The sequence below is a fragment of the Bos indicus x Bos taurus genome, chromosome 9 (assembly GCF_003369695.1).
Source record: "Bos indicus x Bos taurus breed Angus x Brahman F1 hybrid chromosome 9, Bos_hybrid_MaternalHap_v2.0, whole genome shotgun sequence".
NCBI classification, from domain to species: domain Eukaryota; kingdom Metazoa; phylum Chordata; class Mammalia; order Artiodactyla; family Bovidae; genus Bos; species Bos indicus x Bos taurus.
In genome coordinates, this window is record NC_040084.1 from 48,345,250 (window position 1) to 48,364,166 (window position 18,917).

The window sequence follows — 18,917 nt, forward strand, 5'->3', positions numbered from 1 at the left end:
GGCTCCTCCGTCCAAGGGATTTCCCAGGCAAACTGAGACAGAGGAACTCTAGGTTTTGAAAGTCGGAGGGAGTTGATGGAAATGGAGCCATATATGGAAAATAGAGGGCTTCCCTGGTAGCTTAGGGAAGGAAGGAAGCCCTCTATTTTCCATATATGGCTCCATTTCCATCAACTCCCTCCGACTTGCAAAACTTAAGAGTTTGCTGTCTCAGTTTGGGTTCCCACAGAAGCAGACTCAGGGATAAAGATTCAGTACAAGTGGCTTACCTGGGAGTTGCAGGCACTACCAGTAAGAAAGGGAAGAATGATATATGATATATGATATATGATAGGGAAGAGAAAGCAACTAATAAATGGCAAGTAAGTCAGCTACCATATATGTAAATGGAGTTCGATCTCACAGGGACATTTTGAGAAATTATAAAAAGGATTTGTCTCAGAATTATCTTGTTCCAAGACTGAAGAAGCTGGGATATTTATACATTCATTCTCACTGGTTAAGAGTTTATTTGGGCCATGGGGAAAGGGAGTAACTGCCCAGTATTAGACTGCTAGACACAAGAGTAGAGATTCCTTCTTGAAAAAGTCCTTAGACACCAAGAAGCAGGTACTGGCAGCTACAAGTCTTATGGGTACCCTGAACCATAAAGTCAGAGGGATATGGGTCTTAGTAGGACACAGAGCAGCTGCTACTTCCTCCTTACCTTTGCTGCTTCCCCTCATTTCCCCATGAATGAGTCCTGTTGACATCACTCCAGATTTTAACTCAAATTCTATCATTTTATCTCTACAGCTCAAACCTGAGCCCAAGTCATCAGCATCTTTCATCAGCAATACTAACACAGATGTCTAACTCCTCCTACTTCAGTGTCACACACACGCCACAGGCATCATCTCAGTGCCTGAATCATATCACCACCTTCCCTTCGTTGAAGTCTTCCAGGGCTTCCACTGCAATTAGATCAAAATCCAAACTCTCATGTCCTTCAGTGACCTGTTATGTGTCATGACCACTTCTCCAAATCTTCTATCATTTTCCCTGTTACTTGAAATCATCCAGCTTACTGAAATGTCACCTTTCTTTTCCTCAAATACAACTTACTGTTTCCATCTCAAGGAGTTTGCACTTAGTTTTCCTTCTGCCTAGGATCTGCTTCTCAGAAATATCTGCATGGTTCCCTATTTCTCATTATTTAGGCCTACCCCACACATCATCTCCTTCCAACACCCTAGCTAAAGAACTCTCCATAGCTCTCATCACTCCCTGCCCCCGTACCCTAGCTTGTTTTCTTTTATGTAGTCTCTACTTTGCCAAATAGAAGGTAAACTCCGTCTTTATCTAGTTTATCACCATATTTATATGTCAGTAACAGTGCCTGACACATAGCAGATTTTAAATAAATACTAGTTCAACTCTAAGAAAATATCATGCAAACATATACCATATGATCTTATTTCTAATAAAGTATGTACAACTTCACAGGAAAATTAAGAAATAAGTACAGCGATGGCCTCTTTTCCAAAGTAAGCAAAGCTAATATTTGGCCAGTTAATTAAGATGCTTGATTAAATATATACTTAAATATATAATTTAAAATTCATTTTTATGTAAAACACCTAATTATACATTTATCCGTAATATATCAAGGTAGAGTTGAGGTCATTTTCTTGACTGGAACCCCTCTTCTGATTTGCATGAACCCCAAATATAATGGATTATTCATGATTTCCAGTTTTGGTTTCTTTTAATTGAAAATGCCCTTGTGTTTTATTATTTTAGATAATATTTAATTGAATTATGTCATTAATAAGTATGGCAAGCATAAATTGGCTTTGGAAGAAACACTAATGACCTTTTTATGAATACCCAACTGTGGGAGGAAAACACAGAAGCAGAATTAGTTTCTAGGATGCTATGAACATCAGTTCATTTTAGCCAATAGATATATAGAAATCTTTGGTTACTCCCCTGAATCAGTTAAGGGAAGGTAAGTTAAAAGAGTTTCCCACCCCAAAAATGTTGGTTGTCATTCTCTTTGCTTGGTGTGTTAATGATCAGGATATTTCAATTTTCTTCCGTATATATTTTTTAAGTTTATACATTCTTTACAGCATGCATAATCTATTTGATAAAAATTAAATAATGTTTAATATTCAAAATATTCATTAATACTTTTAAAAGTGAACAACATTAAAAGTGAGTAACACTTGTATTTATCTTATTGTGATTTTGATTGTTCAAATTTACTTAAATTTTAGTCTAGCAGGCTCTCAGACCTGGAAAACTGGGCATGACTTTTTGTCAGTTAAATTCATGTGCACCTGCCTTAGGGGCTAGAGAAGTTCATATTTGAAAAGCATTTCACAGTCTTTAATTTATCACTTATTCATTTCCCTTTTCCCTTTGATAAAGTAAAGGATTTAGAGAGAGGAATAAATATTTAAAGGCTGAGAATAGAGTCTGAAAAGTTGATTTTTAAAGGCAACATTTAGCAGGAGTAATATTTTCCTTGAAAACCAGGACCAGAATTCAAATTAACATCTTTTTTCCCAAGGCACATTGCCAGAACCTGAGATGTATTCGCTGTAGAGCCTCAGGCTATTCTGGCAGAACTACTGAGAAACAAAAGCACTAAAAGATGCAGTAATTCTTTACTGATATTCGATATGACTTAAATTTTCTCACCTCCAGGGCTGCTTAGTCTAGATGGCCAAAAATTTTGGCTAGATCATATCTTTAGGATTGCAAACATCTACCCATAGAACTAGGATGTTTCCCTCTATTTCTGAGAAAGAAACTGAGGCATTACCTCAATAGGAAACAATATTGTGGTTTCTAACTTTCCACCAGGTCCTCCTCCCATTATCTTAAATTCTATAGGTCTGTAGACAACGCCATCCCCTTTCGAAGCCAACTTCCCCTACAGATGGCCCCATTTTTGTTAAAAACTCTATTGTTCTCCCAGTCACCTAAGTTGAAAAGCTGAAAAGCATTTTTTGTCTCTTTGTTCTTACTGACCTCAAAAAGGCATCCTCATTCACTTGTTCCTTTGAAATCTCGTTGCTCTACTTTTTAGTCACTATTACTGCTGACTTGAATTACAGCTTCCTGCCTAGTACTGTGTTAAGTCCAATGCACTCCCTCAGAGCCACCAGATGAGCCTTTTAAGGTGGAGCAGGAAGAGCACAAGCTATCAAGTTAGAAAGGTCTAGACCTGAGCTCAATGTCCTTGGACAACATATTAAGCATATCTGAGCTCAGGTCCATCATCTATAAAGTGAAAAACAATGCTTATCTTGCATGACTTTGGTAAGAATCAGAGAGAGTGTGAGGCAAGTATGCTGCTGCTGCTGCTGCTAAGTCGCTTCAGTTGTGTCTGACTCTGTGTGACCCCAGAGACAGCAGCCCACCAGGCTCCCCTGTCCCTGGGACTCTCCAGGCAAGAACACTGGAGTGGGTTGCCATCTCCTTCTCCAATGCATGAAAGTGAAAAGTGAAAGTGAAGTCGCTCAGTCATGTCCAACTCTTAGCAACCCCATGGACTGCAGCCTACCAAGCTCCACCATCCATGGGATTTTCCAGGCAAGAGTTCTGGAGTAGGGTACCATTGCCTTCTCCAATTACCACAAATAGCATAATGTTTAACAAAGAATGGATATATAGTAAATGTAAATATTACTCTTATTGCACAGTCCCATTCTAAAACATTTCATGACTTCCCATTCTCTTCTTCTAACGTGGCTCTCCTGCTCTCATCTAATCTTATCAAAATGCTATTTGTGTTCAAATTCACATTCAAGATCCAGCTCAAGCACTACCTCATTCAAAACTCCCTTCTCAACATCACCAAACTTCCCAAAGACACCACTGTTACAGATTCTTACAACCATGCAGCAGGTGTGTCCACTATTTGTCGTGATGGAATAATGATATAATAACTATTAATCTAGCTCTATGTTGAATGATGGAAACATCAAATTCTCTTGGTATAGGTTTTCTGTTTCTGAGTAGATCCATTGAGTGAATTTTTAAAAGAAAGGTATTGAAGTAGACGATAGCCCACTCTGCACCATCTCTGTGGCAGCCATAGCAACTGTGCATTTGGTTTTACAGAGACCACTCTTTTCTCCATTCCTTAATACTGAGGGTTTGAAAGTTGCTGGGAAGGAAGTGGAAACATTTGCAAAAGAGTCAAAGAAACTCCTAGGAGAAAAACAATCAAGATCACAATCTAGAATACCTCTGAGATGGAGGCTACCCTAGTGCAGTCAGATGAGAGGAAACACTCGCAGCTGAGAGAGGCCACAGTCCAGACAAGGCCTGGGAGAACTGAAGGAGGGCTGGTGACTATTGACAGGGGCTATAAATTCAGCCACCCTGGCAATATAGGCAGGTTCTTGGGTACAAGTTGTTGCATAAATTAAAGAGTTAAGTAACTGAAAAGCTGAAAGTGGGAAGGCAGGCCAAGCTGAGAATGAACTTGAGCCCCAGTTCCAGAGGTGAGTGACCAGACAGGATGGGGAGAGATTATTGGCAAAAATAGCCCCTAACACATGAGGCGATAGACTCATGAGGGAATAGAGATGATCATTTGCCAGCCTCATTTTCAGCAGAAATACAAAGACCCCAAAGACAGCAGCAGCACCAGGATTGCTCTACTACTTTCTGCAGTGCCTCAAACGGGGAGCAGCTATGGAATGCTCCAGCCTGAACAGGGCCCATGTGAGTGGGGCATCCCACAGTGGAGCCTATGGCTCCATCAATTGGATTGATCGGCCTGATCAAGTCTCTCAGTTTCCTGAGTTCATCACAAGATGGTGGTGTTTTGACAACGTCCAGTGAGGGGACTGCAAAGAAAGAGAACAGTTCTTCCTGTTAACTTGGGTATGTAACCCTTCTGAAGCTGTGATTTTATGTGAAGTTTTAATTACATCCTTAACACAAGGTAGATTAACTCCCTTCCAAACACACAGTTTTCTGAAAAATATTCCTTATTATATGTCAGCATTTTTTTTATTATTTAAGGCTATGTTTTACTTCTCTTACTTAGTTGATAATCCCTCAGGTGCATACATCATATAATATATAATACATTTAAATATAGACATTTTCTTATCATCCACATGATTTATTAACACAAATCACATATATAGGTATGCAATAACTATTTGGAGAATGTATGAATGAGTAACAATATACAGGACTTTCATGAAGGATCAATTTGGTATCATTTCAACATCTGTGTCTGTTCAATAATTTCACTTTTCCCTTCTGGTTCAATTTGGTCACAGGGTATCTGAAGATTAATGAATAAAATATTTATGAATTCTTTTAGAAAGGCAAATGAAAGATCAACATAATATTTCCTCTCTGCATAATAGAGCAAGAGAATTCCTAATATCCCTTAGGCATATTCACCCTAAAACTCTCATTTCATTTTGTCTGAAATATTCTTTTGATTTATTAATGTTGATTTAAAGAGTTGGCTAAGCATATCTTAGAAATTAGTGCTTCAGAGTAGATCTTTGACCATTTCTTAGGCTTTTATATCACAAAATTGTATGGACTACACTTTAAAAAAAAAACTTTCTAATTTAAACACAAGTACTTAGGTAGCAGTGAGATGAAATGAACATCAATAATTTGGTAGAAAAACTGGTGATGATACATGTCATTCATTCATCTCATCCAGAGCATCAAAGTAAGCAGCTACCTACTCCTAGATTTTTTTCAAAGTAGTATTTAGACTTTTTGTTTGTTGTTTTAGCCACTGAGTCCTGTCCAATTCTCTGTGATCCCATAGGGATTTCCTAGGCAAGAATACTGAAGTGGGTTGCCATTTCCTTCTCCAGGGGATCTTCCCAACCCAGGATCAAATCCCCGTCTCCTGCATTGGCAGGTGGGTTCTTTACCATTGACCGACCAGGGAAGCTGCTAGTATTTACACAGTTGAATCCTAATTCAATTGTTATATATGTACAAACAGGGAATCAATAGACTTTGAGAATGTGAGTTTTACCCTGAATAGAAATAGCACTTATGTTAAAGTGCAGAGATAGTATTTGCCTTAAAGTAAACAAATAACATTTTTGGAGGACTTACTATGTACTAGACACTGTCTTTGAGCAGTAGAAAAGTTATATATTTAATTTTAATAGTGATTCTCTGATGTAGGCATTACTGTTTGCTTTAAATAGATAAGGTAATTGAGGCTCAAAGATGCTAAATGGTTAGCAGAAGTTTACAAAGGAAGATTTAATAAGCAGACCTTGGTATCAATAGACAGATGATTCTGATTCCAAAAATTTTGTCCTAAAATGAGAACAGAAGTGATTTCATAGTCTTCTATAATTGGCATAAAAATCTCAAGTAAAAACCCATCCTTTAATTCTGTGCTTGACAAGCCATCTTCTCAACCTAAAAAAGAAGTGACCTGACATAGGAAATAAATGGCACATACAATTTCATAAACTTCTAACTAGATATTAAAACATGTTAAATAAAGATGTATCATTCAAATAGAGCATTTTAAATTTTCACAATTGGGCTCATTTTTTTTGAAAAGACTAGTAGATTCTAGTACTAAGAAGATTCTGTGTGAATGCTTCTCAAGGTTTCCATGCCAATTAACCATCCAACAGACACACACACACACCACATATCTATTACAGTGCTGCTGTATATAAGAGATAACAAAAGATGCTGAAATAATATGATTGAATTAATTAAGCTATAAGCACTGTTTCAAAATTTGTTTTATATTTGTAAGGCATTAAGATTTTAAGAGGAGGCAATAATACAGCTTATACTTATAAAAAGTTGGATAGGTTTACAATATTTTTCTATGTTAATTCATTATCTCTTCGATCCTTAGGACAACACACTAAAATTTATTATTTCTATTTGACAAGTGAGGCTCAAAGAGGTTAATTAAGTAACTTGCTTAAAATAACAGTATTAGATAGGGTTAGAAATTGGATTCAGATGTTGGCTTCTGTTCTCTCTTGGTTTAATCTATTTGTGAAGGAAATGAAAGAATTTAGTTGACCAACTACATCATCTCAACCCGAAGTGGTATGTAGCACTATATATTAAAGTTTAAGAATAAACAATACATGTAACATTCTTTTCTGGTTTTGACTTAATCATGCCTAACTTTTAGCTCTGGGCTTCTCTGGTGGCTCACATGGTAAAGAATCTGCCTGCAGTGCAGGAGACCTGGGTTCGATCCCTGAGTTGGGAAGATCTCCTGAAGAAGGGAACAGCAACCCTCTTCAATATTCCTGCGTGGCGAATTCCATGGACAGAGGAGTCTGACCGGTGCAGTCTACAGGGTCACAAAGACTCAGAGATGACTGAGTCACACACACACACACACACATACACACAAAACTTTTACCTCTGGATGCTTAAGGATTCTTTTATATGCTTCTGACTATAGTCTTGGGATGTTCCTTTGTATATAATCTAATATTCTATGTATATGCATCTGTAAAATGAGGATTACAACTGTCCCCATGATGTTGTTACAAGGCAATAATAGCCCTAGGATGTAGTAAGCACTAAATAGATTTCACAATTAGGCTATTTTATAACAGAGATTGTCAATACAAATGATACCATGCAACAGGAACTAGATTCAAAGTTTATATGCAAAGTCATTGCTTGGATCAAATTTCCTAGGACTCTTATACTTCCTACGGTTCTTAATATTCACACTTTAATATGTGTATGCTCTTATTTCTACTAACAGAATCAGGTAATTTTTTTGGATTAAGCAAGAGAATTTCTGCATTGGTAACGAACCCATGGACTGTAGCCTCCCAGGCTCCTCCGTCCATGGTATTTTCCAGGCAAGAGTACTGGAGTGGGTTGCCATTGCCTTCTCCAAAGATACAGAGCTGGGTAATTTAAAAACAAAAAAGAGGGCAACATCTACTATGGTATATATTTATATGGAAAATATCAGTTATAATAGTTGTTTACTATATACAATGTAAATTTTATTATATAAGGTTGTCAATTTCTTTGCAATATTTTCCATCTATCTCAATTTTTAAATAAAATCCTCTAAAATTGAGCATGACACAAAAAGCTGAAATTTGTTTCTTACAAATCACAGTAGTGAAGAAGGAAAATCAGTTAAAATCTGGCAGAAGTATTGAGTCCAAAGGCTTCCCTGCTGGTTCAGATGCTCAAGAATCCACCTGCAATGCGGGAGATGTGGGTTCGATCCACAGATTGGGAAGATCCCAGTATACTTGCTTGGAGAATCCCCATGGACAGAGGAGCATGGCGGGCTACAGTCCATGGGGTCCCAGAGTTGGACATGACTGAGCGACTAAGCACAGCATATTGAGTCCAAAATTAATGAATTTTATAGTTAAATGTGTTGTTTATAAACTAATAGTTTTACAGTTACGTTTAGTAGACTGCCTACTCATTGGTAAAGAATCTGCCTGCAATGTAGGTGACCTGGGTTCAATCCCTGGGTTGGGAAGATCCCCTGGAGAATGCACTCCAGTATTCTTGACTGGAGAATATGATGGACTGAAGAGCATGGCAGGTTATGGTTATAGTTTAATGTGTCAAGTATTTATAAATAAATAGTTTATAGTTAACATTTCATAATGAAAATCTAGCAAAATTTTATATATATTTAGTATCTTCAGGTAATACATTATAAATGCTAATTATACTATTAATATTTCAGCCAGTATCACTCTTTCTAGTAAATAAATAAAAACATATAGCTTACTATTCAACAGCATCTAGATAGAAATTTATATAAATCCTTAATATACATGTTATATTGTTTGTTTTTATATAAGGCATATAAATATAAGCACTTAAATAAATGAAAATTTATATTACTATTTATTATTTTTAAATCTTTATTGTGTAAAGATTTAGTAAGGCCAAGATATCTTTTATCAATATTACATTTAACATTTATTAGAAATAAATTCCAAAATTATGAAAAGGAAAAATAAAATGCCTAAAATAAATTCCTAAAATTATGAATAAAAATGGAATAATACAGGAAAACATAGTTTTGATAGTACTTATGACCAGTCTCCTACCTCTCATTCTGTACTCTATACTCAATTACAGAATGTAGCCGAGTATTTTACTCTCAAAGCAAAATAGCCAGAAAACATATTTTGTACATTTTATAAATAGATCCACTCTGTCTTTCCATTTTAGAAACAGATCCAGTGAAGAGAAATACTGTCTTTTATAACAATTACCCTTGCTTCCCCAGGACTTTTCTGCAGTTTATTAGGAATATGTATCTGAGTAATATTTCTTATTATTTATAGGCCCTCAATGTCATCTCTTACTTTCTGTTTTTAATAATTTCAATTACTATTTTATGTTGATTTTATTCTGAACTCCTATATGGTAAATAGTGTACATTTAAAATAATTGATTAATTGATATGTAAAACTTTTATTCCAGCTTTATCTTCCACTGTTTTCCAATCCATTTCTCTAATCCAGGACACTTAACAATATGTTAAACTTGCTGTTAGCCTTATTCTAACATGAGGACCAACTCCAGTTTAAAAAAAAAAAAAAAGCAATTGCTTATTTTCTTCAGTTCAGTTCAGTCGCTCAGTCGTGTCCAACTCTGTGCGACCCCATGAATCTCAGCACACCAGGCCTCCCTGTCCATCACCAACTCCCGGAGTTCACTCAGACTCAATGTCCATCGAGCCAGTGATGCCATCCAGCCATCTCATCCTCTGTCGTCCCCTTCTCCTCCTGCTCCCAATCCCTCCCAGCATCAGAGTCTTTTCCAATGAGTCAACCTTTGCATGAGGTGGCCAAAGTACTGGAGTTTCAGCTTTAGCATCATTCCTTCCAAAGAAATCCCAGGGCTGATCTCCTTCAGAATGGACTGGTTGGATCTCCTTGCAGTCCAAGGGACTCTCAAGAGTCTTCTCCAACACCACACTTCAAAAGCATGAATTCTTCGGCGCTCAGCCTTCTTCCCAGTCCAACTCTCACATCCATACATGACCACAGGAAAAACCATAGCCTTGACTAGACGAACCTTTGTTGGCAAAGTAATGTCTCTGCTTTTGAATATGCTATCTTGGTTGGACATAACTTTCTTTCCAAGGAGTAAGCATCTTTTAATTTCATGGCTTCAGTCACCATCTGCAGTGATTTTGGAGCCCCCTAAAATAAAGTCTGACACTGTTTCCACTGTTTCCCCATCTATGTCCCATGAAGTGATGGGACCGGATGCCATGATCTTCGTTTTCTGAATGTTCAGCTTTAAGCCCACTTTTTCACTCTCCTCTTTCACTTTCATCAAGAGGCTTTTAGTTCCTCTTCACTTTCTGCCATAAGGGTGGTATCATCTGCATATCTGAGGTTATTGATATTTCTCCCAGCAATCTTGATTCCAGCTTGTGTTTCTTCCAGCCCAGCGTTTCTCATGATGTACTCTGCATATAAGTTAAATAAGCAGGGTGACAATATACAGCTTTGACGTACTCCTTTTCCTATTTGGAACCAGTCTGTTGTTCCATGTCCAGTTCTAACTGTTGCTTCCTGACCTGCATACAGATTTCTCAAGGGGCAGGTCAGTTGGTCTGGTATTCCAATCTCTTTCAGAATTTCCCACAGTTTATTGTGATCCACACAATCAAAGGCTTTGGCATAGTCAATAATGCAGAAATAGATGTTTTTCTGGAACTCTCTTGCTTTTTCCATGATCCAGCTGATGTTGGCAACTTGATCTCTGGTTCCTCTGCCTTTTCTAAAACCAGCTTGAACATCAAGAAGTTCATGGTTCACATATTGCTAAAGCCTGGCTTGGAGAATTTTGAGCATTACTTTACTAGCGTGTGAGATGAGTGCAATTGTGCGGTAGTTTGAGCATTCTTTGGCATTGCCTTTCTTTGGGATCGGAATGAAAACTGACCTTTTCCAGTCCTGTGGCCACTGCTGAGTTTTCCAAATTTGCTGGCATATGAGTGCAGCACTTTCACAGCATCATCGTTCAGGATTTGAAATAGTTCAACTGGAATTCCATCACCTCCACTAGCTTTGTTCGTAGTGATGCTTTCTAAGGCCCACTTGACTTCACATTCCAGGATGTCTTGCTCTAGGTCAGTGAGCACACCATCATGATTATCTGGGTCTTGAAGATCTTTTTTGTACAGTTCTTCTGTGTATTCTTGCCACCTCTTCTTGATATCTTCTGTTTCTGTTAGGTCCATACCTTTTTTGTCCTTTATCGAGCCCATCTTTGCATGAAATGTTCCCTTGGTATCTCTATTTCTCTTGAAGAGATCTCTAGTCTTTCCCATTCTGTTGTTTTCCTCTATTTCTTTGCATTGATCGCTGAGGAAGGCTTTCTTATTTCTTCTTGCTATTCTTTGGAACTCTGCATTCAGATGCTTATATCTTTCCTTTTCTCCTTTGCTTTTCACTTCTCTTCTTTTCACAGCTCTTTGTAAGGCCTCCCCAGACAGCCATTTTGCTTTTTTGCATTTCTTTTCCATGGGGATGGTCTTGATCCCTGTCTCCTGTACAATGTCATGAACCTCCCTTTGTTGGCTTCCCAGGTGGCTCAGTGGATAAAGAACCTGCCTGCAATTCAGGAGATGCAGGAGATGTGGGTTAAGTCTTTGGGTCAGGAAGATCCTGTGGAAAAAGGAATGGCTACCCACTCCAGTATTCTTACCTAAAGAATCCCATGGACAGAGGAGCCTGGTGTACTACAGTCTATAGGGTCATAAAGAGTTGGACACAGCTAAGCAGCTGAGCATGCACGCACATTCCCTTTGTAGTGGGCACTGTATTTGCTTTCCCAAATTGGATGACTCCTTACCTCTAAGATCTGCTTGGAAGTTCTTGTTGTTTGTTTTTTTTTTTTTTTTCTTAATTTCAAGGTTACATTCATTGCTTCAATTCTATCCTGATGATCAGTACAAATGTGAAGTCATAAATCTCAGAATGTTGCAATTTCCAGACTCTGGAATGTTGAACTTTGCCCTCTTGTCAGAAAATTGGCCATCATCTTCTCTAGGTATTCTTGTCATTGACTATCACTTGAGGGACCCTCATTCTGAACAACACAGACTTTTGTTTAAATACACTTCCTCATACCCTCTGTGATTATTTACATACATAAGTAACTATGTAGCTATTAAATATACAATAAAGAGCTGAGGAAAACTGTGAACAGAAGTCTATTAATCCTTTACAAGTTTGTAGTACATGATCTCAGATCAATGCTTTGAAGATAAATTTTGATTTTCAGGATAGCAAGTCTTTTGATTCAATCTTACTTTTTCCAAGTGGAAGGTTTTAAAATTGACCTAAAAAATAACACAACTATGAAGGAAGTGCATTACTGCCATCTTTCATGTAAAAAACAGTTACTTAAAATGGAAACTTCATCTCTCTATCAGCTGTATATAAATGCTGATTATTTAATGTGCCAGTGAACAAAGGCAATTAAATGGAATCTTCCATGTTAATGGAAAATGGAGGTTGCCAAGTCATCTCAATTATTTATATTCAGATTCAACTTGCAGCTTAGTATATAAAGGAAGATTAATAGGTATATAAAGTGAAGAAATACAAGACCATTCTCTTATTCATGCCACATACTCATGTCCTTTTATTATTCATTAAATCAGTCATATACAAATGTAAATGTGTTGTGCTTATGACTTCATTACATACCCTGAAACATCTTATGGAAATATTTTCTGCCATATTCATTTACAATACAGACCACAAAACATTTCTTCTGTGGTAAAGACCAGAGTGAAAATATCAGTTATGCAAATAAACTTTGTGAAATGTTACACATTTTCAGCAAAATGCTAAGAAGTTATCTAAAGTCCCTGGTAAATATATATATTTGTCCTTGCTGTCACAAAATAGTGTGGAAAACAAGGGATTTTAACAAGAACTTGAAAGAGAATTTAGGAACTAGAACAACTAAAGAAATACAGTTTGAAATTAAAAATTAAAGTTGGAATATGATTTTTGTACTGATAAAGATACGAGATGCGATCAGTAAGACATCCACAGTCTTTTGATTTTGTCAGTTCCCTAAGTTCTTTGAGGAAACAGAAGTACTGACTTCATTACCACCCTGAGGTCCTGGTATAAAATCCAGAGTATTGTGTACAACATACTCATGAATAAAGCTGATCAAAGAAAGGATAATTAATTCACTATTGTGTTACTTTTTATACTTTTGATATTGTAGTGGCATATGAAATAAAACCACCCTTTTGAAAATGTCTTTATTGATTAAAAAATGGCAAGTTAGTTTGACCCATTGTCTGGCAAAGTCCTGTATTTATTCTCATTTCAACTGAATCAAATAAAGTAGCTACAGCTAATTAAGACAAGCAGACAGCAGCTAAGGCAGATTGTAATTCTAGCAACAAATGACAGCTTGCCGTTCATTCTTTATTTCTCTGCAGTACTATTTTCATTGACTTTTCTAAAGGTAAATCTTTGTACAGTAACAGAGTGATCACTTGTGCCCCCTTATTTCATTAGCTAACTCCCTGCTGTGGAGGTATATGCAGGACATTATGTTTTAAGTAAATCAAATGATGAAAGAAATAACAGTTTATGGATCATGGTCTGTTTTTATAAAGAAATAATGTTTAATTAGGAGGACACTGGAATTTAAATACATAAAGACTCACCTCCCTTCTAAATATCCTCCCTTCTTTTGTAAAAGAGAATGGGAACTACTCTAACTCACTAAATTTTCACTATTTAATCAAAAGCACTTCTAATTTTTTGTCTTTTCAAGTATTATTCTAGCAAATAATTGAGACTAGCCTAATTGGATTTTCTAAGTGATTGTATATCTTGATAATAAAATACTAGTAGGTAGATTAAAAAAAGCTCTCCAGAACACATTTGGGGAAATGATTAGAATACACATGCAGCATGATTAAAATAAATTAACCCACACATTTATTCAGGCACACAGTCATCCCTCATGATGAGCCCCTGCTTTGCATTGGTTACTGAACTTAGTCTAGGGCCTTCAAGAATGACAGACAAAACCTAATTCTGGCCTTGAAATAGCCTACAATCTATTGAGAAAGGGACATGAAAACAAACGAAAGTCCCAGAGTTAAATTTTAACATGAAGTTGTATATCAAATGCATAAATAAAGGTGCACATGCTTGAAATATCTAGAGGACTCAGAGTAAATTCATAGAAAATGCTACCTAAGTCCTGAAAATTACAGCCTGAGGAGGAATACACCAGACATTCAAACAGGGGTAAGTGGTTCAGATGATGAGGATATTCTGTACTAAAATAAGGAGGTGTATCAGCACTGCTGATTCAGCCAGGGTGAGATGGTGAGATGGAAGAACAGAGAGTAGGCAAATATGAGGCTGGACAAATAGCAGAAGCCAGATCCTTGAAGGCCTTGAAGGCTTGGCAAATGAGCTAAAATTTCACCTAGCAAATGACAAGGAGTCACAGGTAATGTTTTGGTAAGATCACACTAGGAAAAAGGTAAGTGTAGGAGAGATGTTAGGAGTGGAATTCAGTGAGGAGACGACTCCAACAGCTAAGGGAGAGACCATCGGGTCCTTAATCAAGGCATAGCTCCGGGGGTGGAAAGAGAATACAGTTAAGAAAGATATTGATACAATAAATTTGACAGTGTTTGATTGTTGGATGGATGTGAAGAGAAGAGAAAGAAAATGAAAAAGTAAATATCTTAGAGTTTCAATTTCCAAAATCAATAACCTCCCTATAGTAATTTGAATGACAAAGCCAATCAACAGTCATTATTGATATGTGTTGCAATAATAATGTATGTGTTGCAACCTTGTCAAGGAACACATGTAGTATTATATATCAACATTAAGAATGGTATTTGTAAGCTACCTGGATTACAGGTTTGTTAATTATTAAGATTCATGGCGTATTCACAAGGGAGGGGACATATGTATACCTAATGCCAATTCATGCTGATGTATGGCAGAAACCATCACAGTATTGTAAAGTAATTATCCTCTAATTAAGAAACAAAAAAAAGATGCATGGCATATTGGGAGCACTGGGAAGGAGTTCCAGGATATAGCTGAATTTAAAATTTACCTTGAGGTGTTTGTACTAGATTTTATTATCTTAACCTAAGATTGCTGGAAACTCAATAAATCAATGGTGAATTAACCATTGCCAAACTCTGATGAGTTCAAAAAAGTGAATTCCCACCCTATGGTAATTGTGCCTGGGAAAATAGACATCTGGTCAGAAGATGGGGTGAAATGCCATTTGATTATGGGGTAAAGGACAGTGATAATGTTCACTGAAGGGGACTTTCCCACTCCCAAGGGGATGGATATGTAAAATAATTAATAAAGGGTGAGCAGTAGAGAAAGGGTTTTAGGATGTGGGTTCATATCTGTGTTAGTTGCTCAACTGCGTCTGACTCTTTGCAACTCCATGGACTGTAGTCTGCCAGGCCCCTCTGTCCATTGGATTCTCCAAGGAGTTGGTAGCCATGTCCTTTAGGGAAGATCCTTAAAGCACTACCTGGCTGGCAGTTTGTGGGCATGGGGAAGAGTGGAAGAAAGGTGATGGGAGTTAAAAACAAAACTCTTATCTGTGTGAAGGAAGAGGGTTGGGCTTCCTTCCTTCCTGATGAGATCAGGCTTGGATGTACTATGTGACTTGGTTTCCTGATTGGGTTTATACCAAATAAAGATAAAGTTCTACTGAGCTACTACTAACATTAATACCTTTAACAAGATGTCCCAGACCATTGAAGAAGGAACTACAACTATGGGAGAAATAGTCTTGTATTCAAGTCACTTAGCAGATAAACACTTAGCCCAGGGGTCAGTTAAGGTGCTAAGTCAACCAGAAAAATTCTTATGAATCTCATTCATTGTTCCTTTTTATAGCTCACATATAAAGAAAGTGAAAGTCTAAGCACTGTGATCTTACATAGTGACAAATGACTATGATACTGATAATAATAGGTCTTGCTCCAACTCTAGGGATTTTGCTGATAATCTATTTCTTAATGGGACCATAGGGGGAAAAAAAAGAACAAGGGATATATAAACACTGAGATCTCATGAACTGACTAAAGGGAATGTTGCCAACTTTACAATGCTAGGCTATAATTCTTCCCTTTTCTAACTAGAATCCTCTTAATTTCCTTACTCTGTTCACAGAGCAAATAGCTTATTAATTTCTTTTCCTTTAATAACTAGGACAATGCTTACAATATAAACTTAAATGGAAAAGAAAGAGAATACTCATACAAGGTATAAATATACCAACATTTTTATACAGATCTCATACTGTTTTTTTTAATAAGCCTGCACTATTTATAATTAATTAACTTCATATAATAAAATATCTTACATATAATCTTTTATATTATACAATACTATATAATGAAAATATTTTAAAGATAATGTCAATTTTCCAAAAGGAAAATTGCAAAAAAAAAAAGTCATCAGTCTGCATCCATTTTAAAAGGTCTTTATTTTGATAGCAAATTTTATGTTTATTTCCAAAATACTTTGTGTTCCACGCTCTATTTATAAATATAAAAACATAAATAGCTGGCAGACATTTTTAGGTAAAAAATTTCCAGAAAATGCTCACATAGGGAAATTTATCTTCATTCATTTAAAAAATGTTCTCCTTTAAGCCTTCTGATGAAACTTATATTTTCCAGAAACTCAAATAAAAATATATAAATAAAGAGGCAATTATCTCTTATACTTTCTTTTTTTTTCTTATTTAAGATCTATTTGAAAAGTTATTTCATGACTACAACAAAGAAGAGAGTGTTGGCATTAAAAATTCTTCTGAAGATGTCAATATCTATGGATTATATACAATGCCCAGAATTTTCAATAAATAGGCTAATCATTTTCTCATCAGTGCATTTTTGTTCTATCACTTTTCCATTCCCACTAAATTACTTGTCAGTACAGAAGAAGGGCAGAACTGAGGAATGGACTAGAAAGAAAAAACCCAAACTGCATTCATCCTAACACTCTTGTCTTTTTGATCCATTTTATGAAAATCAATTCTCTCTGAGAGCCCTTACCTTTCTAGACAAGAAATTAATTTACCTTCCTTTGAATTTATCTTTCAATAGTCTACTTAAGTTATTTGAATTTTCAGGGGATGACATGTAGCACCATACAGGAATCACACAGAAATACAGAGTACAAAAGTAAGGCTGGATAATTTTTGTGATTCTGATATATATAAAAAAGGACACTAATTCTTGGACACATCAGTGGAAGTCTTAAAGTATGAAAGTGTTAAGACTGTCATGATACTTATTAATATACTTTACCTAAAACCATTCAACAACATTTTGAATAATGAATAACAAAATCCATCTTGAAATTAAAGAAAGGTAAAAGGAGTTAGAAAGCATATATGGAAAAATATATACATGATTAAAATAATATAAAAGGTAGTATATATTTTAATTTTTAAAAGTAACATTGTCTATTAGGTGCCAAAAGTTTGATTCACCATCTTAAAACTGGGGATAAACTATAATATTTGTAATTAATTCTTAGTTGTATTTTATTTTTAATCTGGATGTACTTCAGAGGAAAAATACCTTCATTTTTAGGTTATGTATTTTCCTCCCAATAAAGTCTCTCAAATATAACTTAAGATAAAACCAAATACTAGAACTAGTCGATCATCTATTTTTATACAAAGGAGTAGAATTCTCCTCATAAGTTTTTTTTTTTTTTTAATTAATGTGGATATAAGACATTTTCAAATTCTAGTAGTTTATTTTATTTATTTTCACAGTCTCTGTGAAGAAACTCAGTTTGTACTACTAAATCTTCTTCAAAGGGAAAAGAAATAACAAATTTTCCCTTATTTTGCTACAACATTAAAAACATACTTTGAAGCCCCATTGAAACAATTAATGGGAACACTGCAACTATAATAGAAAAGGCTTTTCCACACATCAGGATAGAGGATGTTTCTGCTTACAAAGTTTCCATTTAGAAAGATACTTTTTAATGACCTAGGAAATACAAATATTGCCAAAGTACTGAGCTATTTTCTAAATTACAGCGGTAACTTTGTCTAAAGAAAATAGATTAATGAGAATTTATCAGACATTTAGAATTTGTTAAATAGTACAGTATAAAATTACTTGGTCCTATAAGATAGCCAGTAGCTACATTTGGCTATTGAGAACCTGAAGTGTGACTAGTCAGAACTAACACGTAAAGTGCCAAGTACAAACCAACTTTCAAAGACTTAGTTAAAAAAAAGAATGTAAAATATCTCACTCATAATTTTATATTGACTGTATAAACAATGACATTTTTTGGTATAATGGGTTAAATAAAATAAATTAATAATATTGAAATTCATCTTTTGTGTATGCTTTTTAACATAGCTATAAGAAAATTTGAAATTATGTACCTATATTGCATTAGATTTTCATTGGGAGAACTGGTATAAGCAACTAAAGTTATGTAAGAATGTATCCTTTTATGGTTTATGCATTAATGTAGATTTTAGGTTTAAAACTAAGACTTGAAAATAACAAGTGTGATTACTGGTTAATCTGGAAACTTAAACAGTAAGTTCAGGGGAAAATTTTGTCATTTATATGACATCAGATATCAGAAATCAACATGGTGAAGAGTAACTGTATATTGGTAGTTAAGATTAGAGGATAACTTTCAGGTTAATATCTTCTTTTCAAGTCTCTAATTTATCCTATATATGGCACTAACTAACTAGAGAAATCCCTTACATTGTAGTATTTTAACAGTAGTTGTAATGCTTTTTGAGATACATGGATAAAAGTCTAAATTACCATGTAAAATAGATTTAGATAATTTTTGTTAATAGAATTATTTGCAACTGTGCTTCTG

At 35.6% G+C, this 18,917-nt stretch overlaps 1 protein-coding gene across 9 annotated transcripts in view; it reads right to left on the reverse strand.

The window, feature by feature from the left end:
* GRIK2 (glutamate ionotropic receptor kainate type subunit 2) overlaps positions 1–18,917 on the reverse strand; it is a 735,871-nt gene that overhangs the window by 360,181 nt on the left and 356,773 nt on the right. The gene's annotated exons all lie outside the window — the stretch shown is intronic.